Raw genomic sequence first — 14,616 nt, forward strand, 5'->3', positions numbered from 1 at the left:
AAAAGGATTCCCGTTTTTTCTCCCCCTCTGTACAGAGGACCTGTCTGTCAGCCAGCTCTCAAGTCATAACAAATCACTGGCACTCAGCTGATGCTGAGCATTGGGAGCGTCAGGGGAAGATAAATGACCTGCAGGCCTTTGAAGTGCTTTGGCAGTTCAGATGGCTCGGCGGCGCTGACAGAGAAATATACACAACAGCGTAACCAATAATGAGAACATTAAACATTCCTGCCTTCTGACAGGCTGACAGGAAAGCCCAGCCTGGCATCAATCATCTTCCCAGGCATAACCTTGACAATAAGTCTCCTCTCTGCCTTCCAGCTCTCACCTTGTGCTCTCCAGACTCCAATACCCAGACTGCACTAGCTGCCAGGCTCACGCCGGATAAGATGGCAGGGATGACAAAGGAAAGGTGTGGGGAAAAAGGAATAAGGGCCACGATCACAAGGTGACAAGACAAATTGCTGAGACGACATCCAACGTGGACCAAAAGATCCAAATATGTCAGGGTACCACTTCTTGGTTTGTATATCACAAATACTCTGCCTTCTTCTCACCTTTCATTCATCCTATAACCTTTCTCACACATTTGTGTTTAGGATCTTTAAGCTCAATAGCACATAAATGAGGCTAGGTTTACAGACTAAATGTGTGTATTATGGATCAACACAGACTTTGAATGTATGTCGGGGAACTTCTGTATGAACAAAACAAGTAAAAATAAAATCAAACAAGACATATTGTTAAATATTTGATTAATCCTTGTATTTTTTTATCACTAAATCTTTATGCAATATAAACTTTTTTTTCTTTATTGTTCTAAAGAAGTTTTTATTCCAAAGTAAACACATATGGTCTAACAAACTGAAGAGTTGGGCATTCCAAAGCTGGGAACAAGAATATTTACAACACTTTGTCAAATAAGCATACCCAAAATTATTTTCCCAATTGTCGTCAGGTTACAAATGAAAACCTCAATGTATTCATTGTAACTACAATTGAGTAGTGCATCCTTCTGAAAAGGAAGGAAAAGCATAAAATATTGTGTGGTGTGCATTTGCATATAGCCCATCTGTGTCAGTGTCTTTTGGAACCACCTTTTCCTGCACTTAGAGCTGAAAGTCTTTTGGGGGGTACGTCTCTACAAGCTTTGCAATTCCACAGACTGAAAGTTTTGCCCATTCTTCTTTGCAAAACAGCTCAGGTTTGCAACACATTCTCAACTGGATTTAGATCTTGACTTTGACCGGGCCATTCTAACACCTAAAAATGCATTTCTCTAAACAACTGTGCTGTAGCTCCGGCTATTTGTTTATGGTTGTAGTTTTGCCAAAAGATGAACATCTGTCTCAGTTAGGCTAAGGCTTTTGCATGTTTCTTTAGGGTTTTTTTTCACGATTGCCTTGTAATTAGCTCCATCCATCTTCCCATGCACTCTGGCCAGTATTCATATCTCTGCCAAAGAATAGCTTCCCCTCAACATGATGCTGCCACCATCATATTTCATATGCGGTGCCAGTCTTTTGCCACAAACAGCATTTTGTAAATACGTTGAAAAGTTGCATTCTGATCTCATCTGACCAGAGAACCTTTTTCCACACATTTGCGGTATCCCCTAAACGGTTAATGGAAAACTTTAATCAGGACTTCATAACACCGGCTTTCTTCTTGCTAATCTTTCTTAAACGCCACATGTTGGAAGTACACAACTAATACTTGTCTTTCCAAAAGAGGAACTAAGAGTCTTTCAAAAAGAAAGGTGAGTTGCATAAAAAAATACACGGCACTCAGATTTTTAAGTGTTAATTTGTAACAAAAAAGGATAAAACTTTTGTTTACCTCAAACCATAACGAAAAGCATTCAAGTTTGAGGTTGAAGTTTGACAAAATGGGGGAAGAGTTCACATTAAGCGAATACTTCTTCAAGGCGTTGTAAGTCCAACCCTGCTGAAACAGTCAGGGGACGCTGACAAACTCGCCCAGCTGTAATGCTAGAGAGTATTTCACTTGTGTGCCCCTCATTAGCCGTCCACGTGTAAATCAACACAGACAAGCTGACCCCTGAAATGTTTGTGCTCTCCAGTTTCCATTGCTGGTGTGCCGCTTCTGTTGATCATTTTGTTGCTGCACCAATGGAGATGATTTATGTGGAATGAAGACGTATCCACTTTGACTAGCACATTTCTAGAAGGTATGTCAAGGATGCAAGTTGCTCGGTACAGGCAGCCGTTCAAGGGAGTTTTTTTTTTTTTTTTTTTTTTTTTTACCCCTTATTGGAAGAGCAATAAATATCTTGGCGACAGGACCTTCTCATGGTTACAAAGCTTACCTGCAACTGAGCTGGATAATTAGCAAGTCCTGAAGATGATGTATGACTTTCATTACCCTTTGGGACAGGGCAAACTAAATGAGGACACAGCTAATTGCCAGAGCAAAGCAGTGTGGTATGGGGGTGGGGTGGGCTGGTGGTGCTACAGAGCCCTGGCTCTCCCTCTTTGTCCCCCCTGTCTTGCCCCATCTCCTCAGTTAAAAAAAAACGAGGACTTAAGACTGTGATGCCCTTAGAAGAGTTCCCTCACAGTCCATAAATCAGGAGCTGCTTGAAGTTGAAACCGTCCTGAGTCATCAATATGCAATCAGTTGAGCAACAGCATCCACTTGTGTTCTCATCCGCGCTTCCTTTACTCTTTTACCCTCAGCTTTTCCAGGAAGGGTGAGGATGAACAAGAACGCTGGCACCATCAGGAGAGCTGTCTGGCATTTTAGGGAGGGAAGAGTGAGAGGCCACAAGATGATTGGGTATGAAAAGTGTTTCCAGAAGGAGCCCTCCGAGGAGATCCGCTGGTGAAAGCTGATGTCTAGTATGGTAGCGGTTAAGTATGCTGGCACCCGTGACAGCGACAAAGCCTTGCTCTCCTGCTGACATGTCAATTCAATTCTAGCAGGCTCTTCATTCATTCAAAGCTAGCGGTAAGTTTGGATAACTCTGTGCGTGCTTGAGAATCGGGGCAGAGTGCGATGAGTCGGTTACACTGTAACTTGCTGCAACCTGGAATTTTCCTACATCTGCTCATTTCAGTGTGTTACCTACTGGTTCAAGTTAGGACAGCTGGGAATCCAATATGCGAAGGCAGGGTTTCAATTTATACTCAAGCATAACTTGGGTACTGTCTTTCTAAGACAGAGAAGTTGTTTGCAGTTGCCGTGTTACATCGCCACACTGACACACTGGAGCATCAACCTTTTAAGTTTTCACCGAGAACGTGATACATGCTTGGCAGTTATCACATTTGGCGAATTTGGAACAACACTGCAATTTACTTAAAGCAACGTCTCTTACCAGCTGTCAGATGTGGATTACTGTCAAAATATTCAGACGGCTTACATGTTTGGATTATTATCTATCACTCTGTGCCATTAGGAAAGTATTGGATCAGTTCCAAAGTCCTTCAGCGGTATGAGGAAAACAACCTCAAACATGCACTCAGGATAGACTTGCTCTGCTGCAGTTGGAACTCCCACAGGCCTGCCATTTATTGCCGTGGCTGTATTAAAAACAATCAAGCTTTGGTTGCTGGTAGAGTTCACTTGGAATTCTTGAGAGCGAGTTGTCCGGATCCTGGAGCACAAAAGCAGCCCAAAACCATCACACTACCACCACCATATTTAATTGTCAGTCTAATATTCTTTTCAACAAGATGTTCTGCTTTTATCTCATCAGTCTATAGAACATTTTCTCGTAAGTTTTAGGGATCAACAAGATGTTTATTTTGGCAAATAAGAAACAGGCCTTTAGTATTTGTTTTGGCCACCAGTGGTGTTTGTTTGGGAACTCTCCTGTGGATGCCATATTGTTTCCAATCTGTTTCTTATTGTTGAATCATGAACATGACCATAGCTGACGTAAGCGATAACCTGACTCTCACCAGATGGATTTCGTTCTGCAGAAGTCCACACATCCATCTGGGATTGTTCCATAGGAGATGTATTTCAGAAGGAAGGGGCTGTATCAAAAATCCTTGCATATGATTGGATAAACCACTTTACTGACGTGCTACAAGCTCTTGCCAAACTCGGTCGGGAGTAGGGCAAAAACACTGTTTCCACTAACAAAAGCCTTCAAAGCCATTCTCTGGTGTTCTTTTAAAGAATTAATATTCGGTAGATTGGACAACACTGATGAAATAGCAGCATAATTGTCACTGCTTGCTTCCTTGCTGCAAGACGGTATTGTTTTAAATCCAAACAGTCGTTTCTCTGATATGTCACATCTACGAAGATCCTGCCCAGTGAACCTGATTGGCTGGTCCATTTTATGTGGTAATGAAATCCCTCCCAATGGCAGCGATTCCAGATGGATGTGTGGAGATGTGTCGCTATTTCAGATCCTTTAGCCTACTTCATGTTGTCAGGCAGGTTCAATTTTAGGGATGTCTTTATTCTACAGGCCTGGATGTGGCAATTACTCTTTTACCAAAGGCCAGGTTGGGATAGTTTTTCCTTTAAAAAAATTAACACAAAGCCTTTAATTTTTTTGAAATTTGCTCAGGCTATCTTTCTCAGATATCAAACATCTCTTAGTTTTAATATCTGGGGGTACTTGTTGGAGATGTGGGGGAAATTGTGTCAACTATTTACATATTTTTTGGGACTGCCAAGCCAGCCATTAATATTGATCTCAAATCCACGAGCATTTACAGAATGTATTCTCGTTTGTTCTTCCTTTAATCTTTAAAAGCACATTTTTCTGTTACATGCCAGTGGTCAAACTGAACTATAATGATCAAAAACTATTATGTAATATACTGGCTGCGAGTAAAAAGGCCCTCACAAGGAGATAGCTGAAGCCTGAACCATCAATGACTGAGGACTGGATTAGCGTAGTAGTGAAAGAGATTTATGTCTTTTTATATCACAATGCAAAAGGACAGTTTTTACAAGATATGGTTAAATGGACAGAATATGTCAAGCCTGTTACATCTGACTTTTTGTAAACTCTGCTGTCATATAGCCTGATGTAGTGATTTGAAAAGTGATGTGAGTGACTGGATGGTAGTCTGGCTACTCCGCTATCCTCACCCAAGGCCTTGTATGTTTGTCGTGTTTTGTTTTGTTTTTGTTTAAAGTTTAAAACAAAGAAACGAAAGCAAAAGCAATGTAATATAAGTAAGCTATTGAAATATAACTTGTTTTGTATATAAAAAAAGTTAATATGAAACAAAATTCTCTTCATGATCGGAAATACTTAAGCGTGACCAGAAAAAAAGCAAAAAGATGAAGAAACCCTTAAGGGGAGAAACACTTTTTTACAACATCGAATGAACCTGATCAAGATCAGACTGTGAAAGATGTTTTTGCTATCACCTGTGGTGACAACCGTCGTGTTTCAAACACACTGTGTGAAATGATGTGCACCGACAACTGGAAGCAGCAGACACACCTTGAGCAGCTGCTTGAAAGATGCGTGAAAGAAAAAGAGCAGCGTGTTTATCTGCTTACAGCTGAGCAGAGAGCTCTTATTGTGTTGCAATGTTTTAATCAAAAGCCTAAAGACAACCATCTGGAAGTTCATCCTAAATGGTAATTTAGAACTCTGTGATTTAATGCTGTCTGCTTGCTGTGTGCACTTTGGCATTCAGCCCCCCCGCAACAAAAAAAAAAAAAAACAGCACACATGCATCTGTATTCTCTTTTGTGTTGTGCACTTTGCTTTTTGCTATTTTCTTTTCCAACATACCTTAATAGCATGCATAAGCATGTCTCTTAAGACGTTTTTATTCATGTTCTACCTCTGACTTTAAGTCTCACATTCCACTGGGGTTGGGGGGGGGTTGAGGGGGGGGGTCAGCTGACATAGAACAATTGCTGCCCTTTACAGTGGCAGAGCAGAAGATTTATAAAGTACTAAGAGGAATCTCTACCCACCAAATGATTTCTTTTCAGTGATCATCCTCATTTACTTCCCCCCATTCAGCAGCATGGAGCCTATTAATACCCTCTCTGAGCTATAAACAAGGTCTTCACGAAACTATTTTGCTTCTTGCTAATGAAGCAATTGTTTCTCTGGCATTTGTCAGCTCGCGGAGCGTCACTAACCTCCGACAAACACGGAAAGGCTTTTGTGCTGTCAGGAAGGGTTTTGTTTGTTTCAGTCGGCTGCGGTGATCTGAGACTTGAAAGGTACAGCTGGCTTTAGATCCAGATAAAACAGACTGTCCGGCGATCGCACAAAAGACGATCGCACAAGTCAAATAGGAAGGCTGGATCCGCTCGTATGTTTTCCCAAATGAATTTAGCTCTGAAAAAAAAAGGTGGCCTCGAGTGAAACATTAATTACTCCTAGGTGCACGTTTATTTTTAGGCTCTATGACTTTCAGGTCCCCATCAAAACGAATGAAGGTAACGCCAGGATGTTTTTTGGGGAGTTCAAAGAAAATATTACTTAAAAAGAAAAAGTGTTTGTAATTTGCTTCTTCCTCTAATCTTCATTTGATCGTGTTTTATTGACCTTCTCATCTGCGCCCGCCAACACCAGAGCCCATATTGCACCTCTTTGTCAGAACTCACTAAATCGTTTTTTTATTATTATTATTATTATTATTACCATTATTTGCACTGACAGCGAGTGAACTGTGCTGTTGGGTGAATTCGTGCTTGTCTCGGCGGAACTGTTCACTGAGCACAGAAGGAACAGAGCGGGCCTCGGTGATGCCTCTTGTTTATCTCAAGGTGAGAATTGTTTTTGTTCTCACCATTCTCGCAACACAACTCCCTTCTTGGCCTGCTGCTCAGAGGTGCACACATGAAGAGGTGAGTTATTCAGTTTCTGTTGTTAGACACACACACGCACACACACACACACACACACACACACACACACACACACACACACACACACACACACACACACGCACAATGTGCATGTGCATTTTTGGACTGCAAGGAAATTAAAGATATTTTAGAGTTTCATTCCACCAATAATACGTCTGGTGTTTCGATTTTCTTCCCCACCACTCAACCCTCACCCGAGGCTTTGACTGTAAGCTGTAGCTTTCAGCATGCTTGAGTAGGTAAGAGCAACTAATGTCATAACATATAGCCGTGAGTTCAAGTGTGTTTACTGTGCGGATGCGCAGAACACTGCAAAGCTTTTGGGTTCAGATGGAGCGCTTGTAAAATACATGAGAAGAAACTGGCTTCTGCCGTTTAACAAGCTCACTCAGAGAGCTGCATAATGTTCACAAAGTGAGCCGTTTGGTCGTATCCAGTAGTTCTCAAAAGTATGTACACCTCTGTTAAAATCCAGGCTTTTGGGACGTTTAAAACTAGAGACTACAATAAATCATTTCTGAACTTTTCCCACATGGATTAGGGTTAAAATTAAAGTCCAGGGTGTGTACAATTCGTTAGACACACAGACTTGGCAATATTTGCCCCCCTTGGCCAAAAAGAACCTTGGTTCATTCTGTTGTAGGACTGACTTTCTTATGTTGATGTTCTGTGTTGTTTTTCGTGCCAAACGAACCTCATGTATCTATCTCATGTAAGTTTGCTTTAACCAGACAATTGCACATTCTCCCATTAGGGTTTGGGAGATGGCCTACAGGGTTTCTGTCTTTCAACTATACAAAAGAAAAAATGGAGAAAACAGAAGACACATGCAAAACCTGTTGGGAATTCTTGTATCTCCGTCAGATTTGTTTTTGGACTTTTGGAATCCTGCCTGATCAATTTCATTCTCATCTTATTTTTCTTTTGTTTTGGTACTGTTCTTCTGACTGAAACCTTGGTACAATTGGGTCATTTTTTAATCATTTGTAACCTGTCTGCAAACTCTAGTTTTAGATGAATAATACCAATGGCGTGTAGTAGGACAGCGGAACTTTATCTCAGGTGAATCAGATTCAAAATAATTGATGGCAGGTGTGAACTCCATAACACTGGATGCTGACCACAAAAGTCAAAAGGTGCTAAAGCAGAGGTGGCCGACCAGTTCAGCATCAAGAGCCAGGATGAAATCCAGCAGCACTGTAAAAAGCTGCACAAGAAAATCTGTACATACGTTTTTAATAACTCAAAAGCCTTGTAACATAAACTGAAGTTGTTTCTAACATTTTTATTTCAGCTTGTTTCAATCCTTAACTAATTACTTTAGAATAAAAACAGCTGAAGCCGCAACATGTCCCCAGGAAAACACAGGGCAGTGCCACCTTTTGACCTCAAGCCAAGCCGGATCGCCCTGCTTCTGGTGGTATATCTAAATACTTCCTCCCACACAGGTTTATAAAGAATTATATGCATAAATGCAAACCATCCTTAATGTGACCTTAATGGTGACTCAGTCTCATAAAACTATCAGTAAAATGAATAGGTAGATCTCAGTAGGTGAGCAGCTGAGACTGCAAATTGTTTTCCCTTCTTCTTGGAAAGAGAGGGGCAGGGTTATACATGTGTTATACCAACAAGCCCAAATGACTTTCAGGTTTAACTGTGCTGCCTCTAGTGGATCAGTTGGAGTAACTGCATTAAATATAGCTGTATGGCATGCATGTGCAAACAGCCCATGCCAAAAAAAGAAATCGAACGCAGTTGAAAGTATTTTTTTTTTCTCAACAAACAATTTAACAAAATAAAATGCTCCAGAAACTGCAGATGAAACGAGAACCTCTTGAGATCAGTCAAGTTGCTGCGAGCTGCACAAGAAAGGCAGAACAGCTGCATGCGGCCCATGAGCTGTGTGATCTCCTGCTCCTGTGCTAAAGGATTAGTTTAAAGGTGTGCACACTGGTAAAACAGAGGTTAATACAACATCTATTTATCAGTTTTTCCCCATCACAGATTTCTCATCTCATCACATCTGTTTTTTGGGTTGTACAGGATATGTATCATATTATATATGGGAAAATGTTTTTGAAATTATTTATCAACATCTCTGCTTTGGTTTTGTTTGGGTTCTGTGACATTTTAACAGGGATATGTATGGTTTGAGATCCCAGCTGTGTGTAAATCTGCGCAAAATACAGGTACTGGATTGAGACTTGGAGTTGGAAAATCCTTTATCTTAGTAACTGTTACCAGTAAGATTGTTTGCATCATTTGCAACTTCTGGTTTGCAGCATTGACAATCGCTATTCAGTAAATGCTTGTCTTTATAAGTTAGTCAATAAATTATACTGAAATAAACAAATAAATGCAAGTGTAAATCTGAACCAGAGCAATAGCAATACTCTGATCTTAAGCCCCAGTATGGTTTTGTGTCTGGCAACACCCCTGGGACTAGATATCTGGAAATTATTAGAGACACTGACACAGAGAGGGCCTCACGTCCACTCTTGCCATCTGCGCAACACAGTCGTGAAGCCGCTTTTATGTTGTTCTTTTTCCCCCACCATCTGTCGGATTTTCTCCTGCATCTGCTTATGTTAAACTTCCAGTATAGCATGAAGATGTTAAAGGTAATCTGTGTCAGAGAATACAACAGCTTTGAGAGCATTTTAAGCCAAGATTTGTTTTACACATGCCCTTAAATGTTAATGCTGATATTATTGGCAACCACTATCGTAGCATTGGCATTTTAGCTTATGTATATATATATATATATATATATATATATATATATATATATATATATATATATATATATATATATATATATATATATATATATATTGTTAATAATATTTGATGGAAAAATATAATTTAGAAATCTGATGGACTGGCAGATTCCGATCAGTATTGGGGACAAAAACATTTGTCCTGATCAGGACCTCCCTGTTTATGATGCTGGAACACAGCAGACCCACTAGAGACTGACTTCTGTCATATACTTTGTTTGAAAAATGCTTTTTATTTTTTTTCGTGACACATTCCCACTGATTTGGCAGTCTCATGTCTGGGAAATTAAAAGCTAATTTATTAGTATGGTTGAATTTACAATCTTAATCATAACAGATTGAGCTGACTCTCCTCATTGTAAGAGTTTTAATTTTAAAAGATTTGCTCCAAATTTTAGCCATATGCTGACTTAACAGGCATTGTGAGTGGGAAGATTGAATAATTCTTGCTGCAGAAAATAAACAGCTTCCTAACATATCCTCCTGAGATGGGTGGATAATGCTTGACTGCTGTTCCTGATCAGTTGTTAATGTTATGTTTCTACCTTACCAAAGCTGAACTTTAACCAATGTATAAACTTGGAGCTAGTCTGACATTGTCCCATCAACATTTCCATTACAAACGCTTTGTGACTAATACCGCATTGTAGGACATTTCATTTTACTGTTGCAACCAATGAGGACAACGCAGGAACAAATGAATTACACTGAGGAAACAGTTGAATCCAGGCAGGGCTGTTATGTAATGAGGGACAAATGAAACAGTATCAGCATATCCTCCAGTTTTGTTTGTGTTTTTCATAAACTTTCAGCCTGCTGCTGAAATGAAAGTAGTGGAGTTTTGAATGAAAACTGACAAGCCCCAATAAATCATGCTCAATCACGAATCGATAACAAACACATTCTAAATTATGAGTAATGGCCAGGCCGTCATAAACTAACACAAGCGCAACTCAGCAGCCCGTTCGTTTCATGGCAGCGCAAAATAAACAGACAAATTTCCTTCACAGGACTAATAAATTTTCCTGAAAAACTCAAAGGCCAGTCCATCTGCTTCAAATAATTTTTAATTTCCTTCTCTGTCCTGTACCCATTAGCTATTCCTCAGAGATAGGCTCAAAATTCTTTCATTTACCTCCTCCCATATGCACCCAATTACCTTCCTCCCTGAACTGGATCTCTCTGGAGTATGGTGCAAATACCCCCACCTGTACCTTAAGTAAACTTTATGCTTGTTTTATTATCTGCGAGAGGCTGTGAGTCATTCAGTGTGCGCTCTGGTGGATTTGGCCCGGGCTTTCGGTTGATGTCTTCTGGCTCCAGCCTGGAACACCTGCACGTCCTCTGCTCTCTCTTTCCAGGCTGATCTATTAGCTGGCTAAATAGCCGAGCAGATGTTGACATGCCAGCAAGGGAGCCTGTTCCTGTTCTCATGGCTGCTTTAGGAGCAATGCCAAGAGAATTTACGCTTGGAATGGCGGACGACAACAAATTTGTGATCATTTATCTCTAAATCATATTTAGGTAAACAATCCCCATACGTGTCATCAGCGCTAATTACATTTAAAGTGACCTCTCTTTTTTCCCCGTAGGACAAGATAGCGCTTGAAAGATCAGTTTTGCAGTCATGGAAACTAATGGGATCCAGAAACCCTTGTTTTCACAGAGTAATGGCCTTATGATTTAAGGCATCATCCGACTAAAGCATGACGAGGACATCACATAGTTCAAGAAAAATGTTGGTCAGCATGTGTATAGCATTTGTTCTGTTGTATTACTTTCGTTGTACTTTTCTGTGAGATTCCGAGTGTTTTGGTTGAAAAACCAATAGCAAAAATATGCTTAATCCCCCTAAAAGTATTACAACCCCTGCCAGATTTAATTTCAAACTAACTTTCATTTAATATGTTTGTATCCGATAGGAAACAGGACGTGCATCTCTCAAAATATTTTTCAGCAATACAAAACTAAATATAAATAAATAAAAAAGAATTGATAAATGGCATTTGAAAAGTTATTTATACCCTTCTCAATAATTAATCGAAAAATGTCTTTATTGACACGACAGCAACTAAACCTTTCTTAGAATTGCTGACCAGCTTTTTAAATTGCCTCAACTTTTTGAATCCTGTTACTGTTTCACCGTGCCGTGTCTAAGGTGAAACACCCTCGGTGGACCCAGTTCGTTTTACCCAGTCAGGCGACCCCCACTTACTTATTACCTTGAATGTAGGAAGCATAAAACAGACAAGTATGCTTTTAGTTATATTTTATCTAGGTAAAGACAGAGAAATAGTTACAGTCACACCAGCGCTGATGGGCCCCTGATCGGCAGGAGGCCTCGAGTGCTCGTTACACAAACATTATAAAGGGATCTCGGGACACACCCATACAAGGGCGGTACACATCCAAACTGTGACATCAGCAGGGAAGCTGCGTCACCTCCAGGGTGGTATCTGATAGATATGTGCCAATCTTTTGGGTCAGTGCCATCTAAGTGTGCCATGCAGTTCTGGGATAAACAGCTCGTTCCACTTGACCTTGTTGATATCCTAACAGTCCCCCTGATGATGTGTCATTATGGCACATCACCAAAGATGATCAACCAGTGGAACGACAGCTCTCAGTCTGTCCCTCTCCCAGAACAGTCGGTCATTCCGTCCAGTCCAAGCAATCCAATCACGTCAGCTTCCGGCTTCCAGAATCCATCCATCTGTGATCTCCATGGCAGTCGATAGTGCGGTTCAGTCTCTGGGGTCACACAATCTCTGCTGGTGTGACTGAAAAGCACTTTGTAAAAACAGTCCAGTTGTCCGTTAGCCCCCCCTGTTGGTGTGCCCCAAAGGCACATCACAACGAAAACAGTTCCAAGAAAAGGGCCGGACAAACCACAATGGAAACATCTTAGCATCAATCAGCATGACTACTTCATAATTCAGCCTTTTTTACTCAAGCCCACAGTCCAAGCATTTTATCTACAATTTAGGGTTCAACTATTCAAGCTAGGCCTGTTTTAGGTTCCTATGCGCACATTATTTTAAGTTTACTTTAGACTATATAAGCTAAAGATGTACCTTAATCAAGGCCAAATTCGTCTACTCTACCCCCACCCCAAGAAACCTCCTACTTGGTTCTCCCCTCTCCATTCCTATGGACAACGATCCATCACCTTCACACCTCACAAATCCAAGAGTACCAGTAGGGGGCATCATAGGGCAGGCTGAGTCTTCATCACAAAAAACCATCTCTAAGAAATGGCAAAAAAGTGATGGAGCCCCAGTCAAGGGCACTCCCACTCTGGGCCAATCTGAGCGAGAAGACACCCTGTATTGAATCTAGAAATTAGCCTTACCGAGTAACTTATGGATCTGTGATAGCCATCAGATCCTGGTTCTCTATATAACAAAGCAAAAAGATTGCAAGAACTGTAGGTCTTGGTGTGTGTGTCTGTAACAGAGAGTTTTCATTCTTAGTCATAAAGCCATAATGATCAACATAATGCAACATCACAGTATAAACATCATAACACATAAAATCAAACATGGTGATGGAAGTCAGTGGAGAAGAGAAAGTAAAAAATCAGGTTTGTGATATAAAAAGAGTCTGTACGTCAATAACGCAAAGTTAATGAAGCCTTCAGGCCATTCAGGCACAAGGCAGAAAATAATCTAATCGCGCTTAGGGTCTCTTCAGGCAACTCCTCCCGTTGAAGAATAAGGAATCAGAGTTCACTGGCTTCTTCATCCCCAGTCCTCTTCTTGGTTCCTCCGCATGGACAAAAACGATTTAGTTGGATGGTAATGAGTGTCCTGTCCTTTTTCAGGCAATAAGCATTTTATCCCCAGGAAAATGCTCTGTTGAGATGGTTGGCAGACACCAAGCCTTGTTTACTGTTGGATAACAGAAACAAGGTGTAATTAGTGTTCTTATCAAGACTCCCAATCCTTTTTACATTTACCTTCTTCAAACACTTTCACATCCAGATATTCCCGTTCACAATCATTAAGCTTTTAGCTTAACCTCCTTTACTGTAATCATTAGATCTTGCATTACTCTTATATAAAAGAAAAATCTGAAAGTTCAACATTATCTGCAGCAGCATTTCTCTATAATCCTTTCCCATGTGTGTCTCACCTTACAATTGTCCAACAGTTGAAAAGATCTCTGCAATAGAAATTTATCATCATATGTTTCATGGCTACTGTGACACGGTTCATCTCAATTTATCTAGCACACAAGGAATTGTATTAAAACCTTTCAGAAACTTCTTACTGAACCAGCTCCAAAATACTTCACATTTTTCTAAAAAGTCCAACAGAAAAACCCTTAAGTTTGTAAAAGAAAGCTCCACTATATATATTTGCAGAATAATGTTGTGATATTAATAAGAAGCAGCCCTATGTACTTCTTGTCTTATTTTGAAAAGCTCAGCTAAGAGAAAGGAAGTGTGTGCATGCCCCTCGCCCACACGGAGTTGTGATTGGTTGCTATTCAGGAAGTGGGTGTAGCCCAGGGCGGAGACAGGAAGCAGTTCTGTGAATCACTTTCAGCTTGACGTGCATCAAACAAAAAGACTTTTAGTTGAATGCGCCCTCCACCTGAAGCGAAGAGCAATTCTAACCCCATTAATTCTTGATTTTTTAATCACTTCTGCTTGTTTTAACAGACAGCTTTTGTAAGCGACCCTGGTTTTATCTTATGTCCCCCTGTATGAATCTTGTTTGAAACAAACCTTTAAACTGTAGTATGCTGTCAGCAGTAAGTCATTGTTGCTTATTAAACACATCGCCCCCTGACCATGTAAGTAGCTCCATACTGCTCTAGGTCTTTAAACCTTTTTCAGTCATTCAACATTAGTTTAATTGATAATACATCCAAGCATAATTATATCCCCAAGTAAATCAACCCTTTAACAAATATCTAGTTCTTGTTTTCATGTGTTTAGTTTATCCTTGAAAAACTTTAAGCAGACATTACTCCGAGTGATTTTCTTACATTATCA

At 40.4% G+C, this 14,616-nt stretch overlaps 1 long non-coding RNA gene across 1 annotated transcript in view; it reads left to right on the forward strand.

Moving 5' to 3' along the window:
* The first annotated feature begins 2,721 nt into the window (after positions 1-2,721).
* LOC118557226 overlaps positions 2,722-14,616 on the forward strand; it is a 68,060-nt gene continuing 56,165 nt past the window's right edge. Inside the window, exon 1 of the long non-coding RNA XR_004927721.1 lies at positions 2,722-2,970. This is a non-coding gene — a long non-coding RNA (uncharacterized LOC118557226). The remainder of the gene's footprint in view (positions 2,971-14,616) is intronic.

The sequence above is a fragment of the Fundulus heteroclitus genome, chromosome 22 (genome assembly GCF_011125445.2).
Source record: "Fundulus heteroclitus isolate FHET01 chromosome 22, MU-UCD_Fhet_4.1, whole genome shotgun sequence".
Taxonomy (NCBI): domain Eukaryota; kingdom Metazoa; phylum Chordata; class Actinopteri; order Cyprinodontiformes; family Fundulidae; genus Fundulus; species Fundulus heteroclitus.